This window comes from Ruditapes philippinarum, unplaced genomic scaffold (genome assembly GCF_026571515.1).
Source record: "Ruditapes philippinarum isolate M1 unplaced genomic scaffold, ASM2657151v2 ctg3161_1_1_1_1, whole genome shotgun sequence".
NCBI lineage: Eukaryota > Metazoa > Mollusca > Bivalvia > Venerida > Veneridae > Ruditapes > Ruditapes philippinarum.
The window spans coordinates 1-8,408 of NW_026852759.1; the positions used below are offsets into that span (position 1 = coordinate 1).

General features: G+C 32.3%; 1 long non-coding RNA gene across 1 annotated transcript; it reads left to right on the plus strand.

The window, feature by feature from the left end:
• Positions 1 to 1,184: 1,184 nt before the first annotated feature.
• On the plus strand, positions 1,185 to 8,408 carry LOC132723808 (uncharacterized). Its single transcript, XR_009624793.1, has 2 exons — positions 1,185 to 1,270; positions 8,350 to 8,408. It is a non-coding gene; the product is annotated as an uncharacterized LOC132723808 (long non-coding RNA).

The window sequence follows — 8,408 nt, forward strand, 5'->3', positions numbered from 1 at the left end:
CATTGCAACATGTTTAACCTGAAGAAATTTAAACTTTAAATGAGACACCCTGCATCCATGCTTAAGCTTTTCGGGAACATCCGGTAATATAGAAAAATTCAGCTTGTTTTAATAATGAAAACTTTTTATGAATGCCAAGTCCGCAATCTTAGCCATCCGATTTGCAATGCAAGGGACGCTGGTTCAATCCTCGGACGCGGCGAAATTTCTATATGAAAATTTATCTCGGACATTGAGTCTAATGGGCATTTGTCTTTTAACAATGATTCAGAAATTATCTGGGATTAATAGTCTGTCACATGCGGAGAATTTGGTATATAACTAGTGGTAGGTTATCCGGGAAAACCGCCGGGATATGACTATAAACTGTGTTAAAAAGCGGCGTAAAAAGATGAGAATGTGATATGTTGCACATACGACATTTTCCTTACATTATTAATCATTAAACATTAAATTGCACACTTCTTGTTATCATAAATCAGATTATTACTTTAAATATATTCACCCTACATTACATTTTACGGATGGTTCGGCATACCTTTATAGATACATAGATATATATGGTATTTATTCGATTGCAATTTTCATATTTCTTTGACTGCAAATTAGACAGTTACAACATTTGTATCAAAATGAAAGGTTATTACTTCATATGCGTTCTGATTTTATGTTTGGCTGTGCAGGAAACAGTCACTTATGCAAGTAAGTTTTATTAATAATTTATATCTCGTAAAAAAAAAATTAAGTCATGAATAATTTATATTTTGAGCAATAAGAAAGTAGTGAAACTTCAAAACTTAAAGAACAAATTTTGTTTAAATTTTGTAATAATTTTCTCGGTATCGAAATACATATAAAACAAAACCTGTTTGGTTGTGATAACATTTGAATTAACAAAATGAAAATGCGATGTGATAATAACAGGTAGGACACAATAATAATATCTGAAGGATTAAAAACAGAACAAAATGTGAAGATAAACAAAATTATTTGTTTCTCTTCATTGAGCCTGCATTTATGCTTACATACGTGTATATGTAGCTATGTACGCACGTATAAAAATAAATAAATAAAATAAAATCAGAAATCCTAGTCTTTGATCATCTTTACTTATTATCACAGTTCTGAAGCGTACGCGACTGGTAAAATTATAGCTTAATCATAACAAAAACGATAAATTTTATTGCAGTTAACGATTTGCCGAACGAAAAGACCGAATACAAGAAGATAAATGCCAATATGTTAAACGAGAGTCCATTTAAAGTCGATAGTGAGTGTTTTAAACTATTCCATAATATCAATTCCACAATGCACCAGTTTCAAAGAAATGATTTATAAAAAAAACACGCTTATTTACAAGTTGAAATGTCAAATTAAAGGTATTATAATACATATACTATGCTTCTTGTAACATCGGAGTAAAGATATCTTCATTTTCACCCTGGTCTGCTTTAATTCAATTTATTGTATTCTAAGATTCTTTACTACAAGAATGCAAACGCTAAATAACATTCATAAAATATTTTTTATTTAACGTTTGCATTCTTGTTTTCTTGAAGCTTTTTAATATCGTAGTAAAGTATCTGAGACAACAATTAATTGAATGAAAGCAAATTAAAATGAAAATTAAGATATCTTTAATAACGTTTAGTTTACGGGAAGTCAGTGGTTCTACGCACGTGTGAATGAGGCATTAATTTTTTTCTTCTTCCACTCAGAGGGTCTTCAAGTTGTTATGTATGCAACTTATTACATGTATATAATTTATATATGACCAGTTGGTATTTCCAATATTATCATTGTTCTATTTTTAGAACATAAACTACATGTATGTACTAGAACGTTCTTACCTGTTGTAGAAAACTCATGCATTATATTTAGATAGAAACTTCTGGAATGTTCTTTATTGTTGAAGTTGCTAGATTATGATTACTTGAGAACATAATAGACCTTTCTGGAATTTTCTTAGTTAATATATATAAATTGACATTTTTCATTACCTTTACTTTTTTTAGTCATCAGTGATCTTTTAAGTCATCAATATATTTGGAGTATTATTTAACTTGGAAATTAAGTGATTTATTGGAGCTTGGATTATTAATTATTCTTGTGGATTTTATTGTGGGAATTTATTCTAAAGTGTTCTTGGATTTAACTTGGATTTAACTGTGCTATTGAAAAAGGATCATTCCAGGATCAGACTAGACATTTGTAATTTTTATTTGGACTTCAGGTATTTGTAAAGATAATTTGTTATTTTATTTTTCTTTAATAATTTTTCTGTAATAAATTTGTTATTGTTACAAGTTTGTTGCTGGCTTTTCTTTCTCGTTACGCCTGGCTCGTAACAGAAATTGGGGGCTCGTCCGGGATTGAATATTTATTTTGGCTACAATATTGGAAATTATTACCGTTTACTTTACATTTTATTATTACCGTATTTACTCATTTGAGTTGATATCATAGTTGTTCTATTAAGTGTGCCTTTCAATTTTGAAATTTTTGAAACACATCACTTTCTGAGTTTAAAACCAGCAACAAGCAGTCATGTCCTTTAATTTAGAAAAGTTTGTAGCTGAACCTTCCCAGGAGGTATTAGATTTGGCTAAGAAAACTGATTTGCTCGATCTTGCAAAAAAGTATAATTTATCAGAAATTAAATCTTCAATGCGTAAACAAGAAATTAAAAATCTTCTGATTCATTATTTTGTGGATGAAGATATTTTTGGAGAAGATGCACTTTCTCACATTGTTGAAAAACACTCTGAAATTTCTGAAATTAAGATAAAAGAGCTTGAACTTCAATTTAAATTTGAACTAGAAAAAATGCAATTAGAAAAAGAAAGGGAAGAAAGACAGTTAGAAAAAGAAAGGGAAGAAAGGCAGTTACTGTTAGAAAAAGAAAGGGAAGAAAAAGAAAGGGAAAGGCAGTTTGAAAAAGAAAGGGAAGAGAGAAAATTAGAAAAAGAAAGAGAAGAGAGAGAATTTCAGTTAAGAATGAGAGAATTAGAAATCAAAGAGAGAGCAAATCAGTTTGAACATAGAATTAATTCAAAATTTGATGTCACTAAAAATATTAGGCTTGTTCCACCTTTCCAATAAAAAGAAGTTGATAAGTATTTTCTTCATTTTGAAAAGGTTGCTGAAAATTCTAAATGGCCAAGAGAGCACTGGACATTACTTTTACAGAGCGTCTTTGGTTCTTGTTGCTGGGTCATATGGGGGTTGCGTTCATTGAACGCCGCCTTTCCTTGTTGATCTTGTTTTTCATATTTTAATTGGTAAATGTAAAAGAATTAATTCTGAAAGGTTATGAGTTAGTACCAGAGGCCTACAGGCAAAAATTCAGAAATTCTAAGAAAGAAATTGGTCAAACCCATGTTGAATTTGCAAGAGAAAAAGAACAACTTTTTGATCGGTGGTGTCTATCTAAGAAAATAAATAAAAATCATGAAAAGCTCAGACAGCTCATGTTAGTTGAAGAGTTTAAACGTTGTATTCACTCTGATGTTAAATCTTTCTTAGATGAAAAACAGGTTGAAACTTTGGAAGAAGCTGCCCGTCTAGCTGATGATTATTCTTTAACCCACAAAGTCTCATTTTTAAATAAAGGGAAGTCCACACCCTCACATTTTAATTCCAAGTTCAGTTCTGGTAATTTATCTGGCTCATCTAGTCAGTCAAATACTCCCAAACCAAAGTCATCTGATGAACATAAAGGTCATAATCCCTTATCTCGTCCTACATGCAATTATTGCAAGAAAACTGGACATCTTATTTCTGATTGCTTTACCTTAAAAAGGAGGCAACAACAACGTGATGAGGCCAAACCCACAGGTCTTACCACTTCAAGGTCTGAACCTCAGTCTTGTATTGATAACAATGCAATTTTGAAGGTCAAAGAACCCAAGTCTGATTCTATAATGGAGATTTATGAACCATTCCTTTCGGAAGGTTCCGTGTCACTTATCGGTGATACTTGCCCACCTACTCCTATTACAATTTTAAGAGACACAGGAGCTTCTCAATCTCTTATTTTAGCAGATACACTGCCTTTTTCTGAGAAGACTTCTTCTGGATCTAGTGTCCTTATTCAGGGTGTAGAGTGTGGTTTTTCTAATGTCCCTCTCCATAATATTTATTTGTCCTCAGATTTGGTAACTGGGCCAGTGGCTGTAGGTATAAGATCTTTCTTACCCTTTAAAGGTGTTCATTTATTGCTAGGTAATGACTTAGCTGGAGATAAGGTAGTGGTTAATCCACTTGTAACTGACACTCCTTGTGTGGATCAGATACCTGATCCCATTGAGCAGGAAATTCCTGACCTTTACCCTTCATGTGCAGTTACTCGAGCTATGGCTAAGAAGGCCATTCAAGAAGACAATTTTTGTTCAGATATTGACTTAGCTGATACTTTTATAGGTCAGTCTTTTGATAATGAAATAAATTTTTCTCACACTCCTACTCTGCCTGAAACTCAGACAGATTTTTCAATATCTGATTTTTCTACACCAAGATCTAAAGATCAAGGTCATGATACGCTGTCAAGGTCACAGCTTATCCAGGAACAACAAAATGATCCTGAGATTTCAGTCCTTTATCAAAAGGCTTTTAGTGAAGATGAAGCTTTACAAGTCCCTGTTTGTTATTATGAAAAGAATGGGATTTTAATGAGAAAATGGCGACCGCCCGATGTCCCTGCTGAAGAGGAGTGGACAGTTAATCACCAAATTGTGGTCCCTAAATCATATCGCCAGGAAATATTAAGCTTGGCTCATGAAACACCCATGGCAGGTCATTTAGGTGTAAATAAAACCTACCATAAAATTCTCAGTCATTTTTATTGGCCTGGCCTTAAAGCAGATGTATCTAGGTACTGTAAATCTTGTCATACTTGTCAGATGGTTGGAAAACCTAACCAGACAATACCTAAAGCTCATTTACAGCCTATTCCTGCATTTGATGAACCTTTTAGTAGAGTTATTATTGACTGTGTAGGTCCATTACCAAAAACTAAATCAGGTTCTCAGTACTTATTAACTATTATGTGTGCTTCTACGCGCTTCCCTGAAGCTATTCCTTTAAGGAATATTAAAGCCAAAACTATTGTCAAGGCTCTTGTGAAGTTTTTCACATTTGTTGGTTTACCTAAGTCAGTACAGTCTGATCAAGGGTCAAACTTTATGTCTGGTATTTTCCAGCAGGTCATGCACGAGTTAGGAATTACTCAATATAGGTCTTCAGCCTATCACCCTGAAAGTCAAGGTGCATTAGAAAGATTTCACCAGACTCTGAAAAATATGATTAGGTCATATTGTTTTGACACTGAAAAAGACTGGGATGAAGGCATCCATTTATTGTTATTTGCTGTAAGAGAATCTGTTCAGGAATCTCTTGGCTTCAGCCCTTTTGAATTAGTATTTGGTCACACTGTCCGAGGACCCTTAAAACTTCTTAAAGAGAAATTCCTGTCTGAAGATGACATATCTTTAAATTTGCTTCAGTATGTATCAGATTTTCGAAATAGGTTGACTAATGCATGTAAGTTAGCTAGGCTTAATTTAAAATCAACACAAAGTAAAATGAAATCAAGGTATGATGAGAATGCTCAGGAAAGAAGTTTTAACCCTGGTGATAGAGTACTTGCTCTTTTACCTATACCTGGAAAACCATTACAGGCAAGATACTTTGGTCCTTATACTATTGAGAAGAAAGTCAGTGACCTTAATTATATTATTAATACTCCTGGGAGGCGAAAGCAAAAACAAATGTGTCACATAAATATGTTAAAAGAATATTTTGATAGAGATAGCAAAATTAGTAAACCTATATCTTTTGTAAACTCTGTTCCACAAAATCAATGTTCAATTGAATCTAATAGGTGTGAAAATTTTGAAAAGTCTGATCCTGGTTCAGCAAAGCTTGAAAACTCTGATATTCTGAAAAATCTGGATGAAAAACTTGATCACTTAGAACCGTCAAAACGAGATGAACTGAAACAGCTTATTTATGAATATGAACATTTATTTCCCGATATTCCCACACGGACTGATAAAATACATCATGACGTCATTCTTGAAAACTCTGAACCAATAAAACAACATCCATATAGAACGAATCCTATAAAACAAAAGTACCTAAGACAAGAAGTTCAGTATTTATTGGATAATGACTTTATTGAACCAAGTCAAAGCAGTTACAGCTCTCCATGTATTCTTGTACCGAAATCAAATGGAACATATAGAATGTGTACAGATTATCGTAAAGTGAACTCTGTAACAAAAACTGATTCATTTCCTATACCAAGAATTGATGACTGTATTGACAAAATTGGAAAAGCAAAGTATGTAACAAAGTTTGATCTTCTAAAAGGATTCTGGCAAGTTCCACTTACTGATAGAGCTAAAGAAATATCAGCCTTTGTAACACCAGACGGCTTATATCAATATAAAGTCATGCCCTTTGGTATGAAAAACTCACCAGCAACTTTTCAGAGACTTATAAACATGGTAATATCTGGTCTACACGGATGTGACGCATACATTGATGACGCAATCATCTACTCTGATGAATGGGAGGAACATCTCACAACTATAAGAGCATTCTTCGACCGACTTAGTGATGCTAAATTGACAGTTAATCTTGCAAAAAGTGAATTTTGTCATGCAATTTTAACATTTTTAGGACATGTAGTGGGACAGGGTAAAGTAAAACCAATAGAAGCTAAGGTCAAAGCTATCTCTGAATTTCCTGTGCCTACTTGTAAAAGACAACTGATGCGATTTCTTGGTATGGCAGGGTATTATCGTAAATTTTGTAATAATTTTTCGGTTATTGCAGAACCATTGACAAATTTGTTAAAGAAAAGAAACAAATTCATTTGGAATGACAAGTGTCAAATGGCATTTGACAGCCTTAAAGCCATACTTAAGAGTGCACCAGTTCTCTTGGCACCAGATTTTAATAAAAACTTTAAGTTAGCTGTAGATGCTAGTGACATAGGTGCTGGAAGTGTATTGATCCAAGAAGACAACAATGGTGTTGACCATCCTGTTTGTTACTTTTCTAAAAAGTTTAATGAACATCAGAAAAATTACTCTACTATAGAGAAAGAGTGCCTTGCTCTTATGCTTGCTATTCAGCATTTTGAAGTTTATCTAACTTCTTCAAAGTTGCCTGTTGTTGTCTTTAGTGATCACAATCCCCTCACTTTCTTGCATAAACTTAAAAACAAAAATCAAAGGTTGTTGAGGTGGAGCTTATTTTTGCAAGAATATAGTCTTGACATTAGACACATTAAAGGGAAAGATAATTTGATCCCTGATGCACTTTCACGTGTCTAAAACTGTTATTTGCAGTATTTTAAATTAAACATGTATATGATATGATTGAATTTTTTTTTGTTGTTGTTTGCTATTGTTTGTAATACACATATATATGAATGAATGTATAAAATTGTTTAACATTTCTCCTATATTATTTGTAAGTTACATTGTTTGGATTTATGTAAAAGAAATATTCATTTCATTCATATTTCTTTTTCTTGAAGAGGGGAAGTGTTATGTATGCAACTTATTACATGTATATAATTTATATATGACCAGTTGGTATTTCCAATATTATCATTGTTCTATTTTTAGAACATAAACTACATGTATGTACTAGAACGTTCTTACCTGTTGTAGAAAACTCATGCATTATATTTAGATAGAAACTTCTGGAATGTTCTTTATTGTTGAAGTTGCTAGATTATGATTACTTGAGAACATAATAGACCTTTCTGGAATTTTCTTAGTTAATATATATAAATTGACATTTTTCATTACCTTTACTTTTTTTAGTCATCAGTGATCTTTTAAGTCATCAATATATTTGGAGTATTATTTAACTTGGAAATTAAGTGATTTATTGGAGCTTGGATTATTAATTATTCTTGTGGATTTTATTGTGGGTATTTATTCTAAAGTGTTCTTGGATTTAACTTGGATTTAACTGTGCTATTGAAAAAGGATCATTCCAGGATCAGACTAGACATTTGTAATTTTTATTTGGACTTCAGGTATTTGTAAAGTTATTTGTTATTTTATTTTTCTTTAATAATTTTTCTGTAATAAATTTGTTATTGTTACAAGTTTGTTGCTGGCTTTTCTTTCTCGTTACGCCTGGCTCGTAACAAAGTGACCTGTATAAAATCAATGATATCAAACCAATACTAGTATTTAACTGTTTCGAAATTGGGGTATTTTTTCACGGTGCTTATTAATTGTGTTAATCAATTCGCATGTGAATTGAACATATTGAAATACTTACAGAAAACAGTTACTGATTAACACATTCTTTTACTTTCAGGGTTGGTGAAAAGGGACACAAACTTGGGAAGAAAAAAGCAACCGGAATAGATTTCAGTA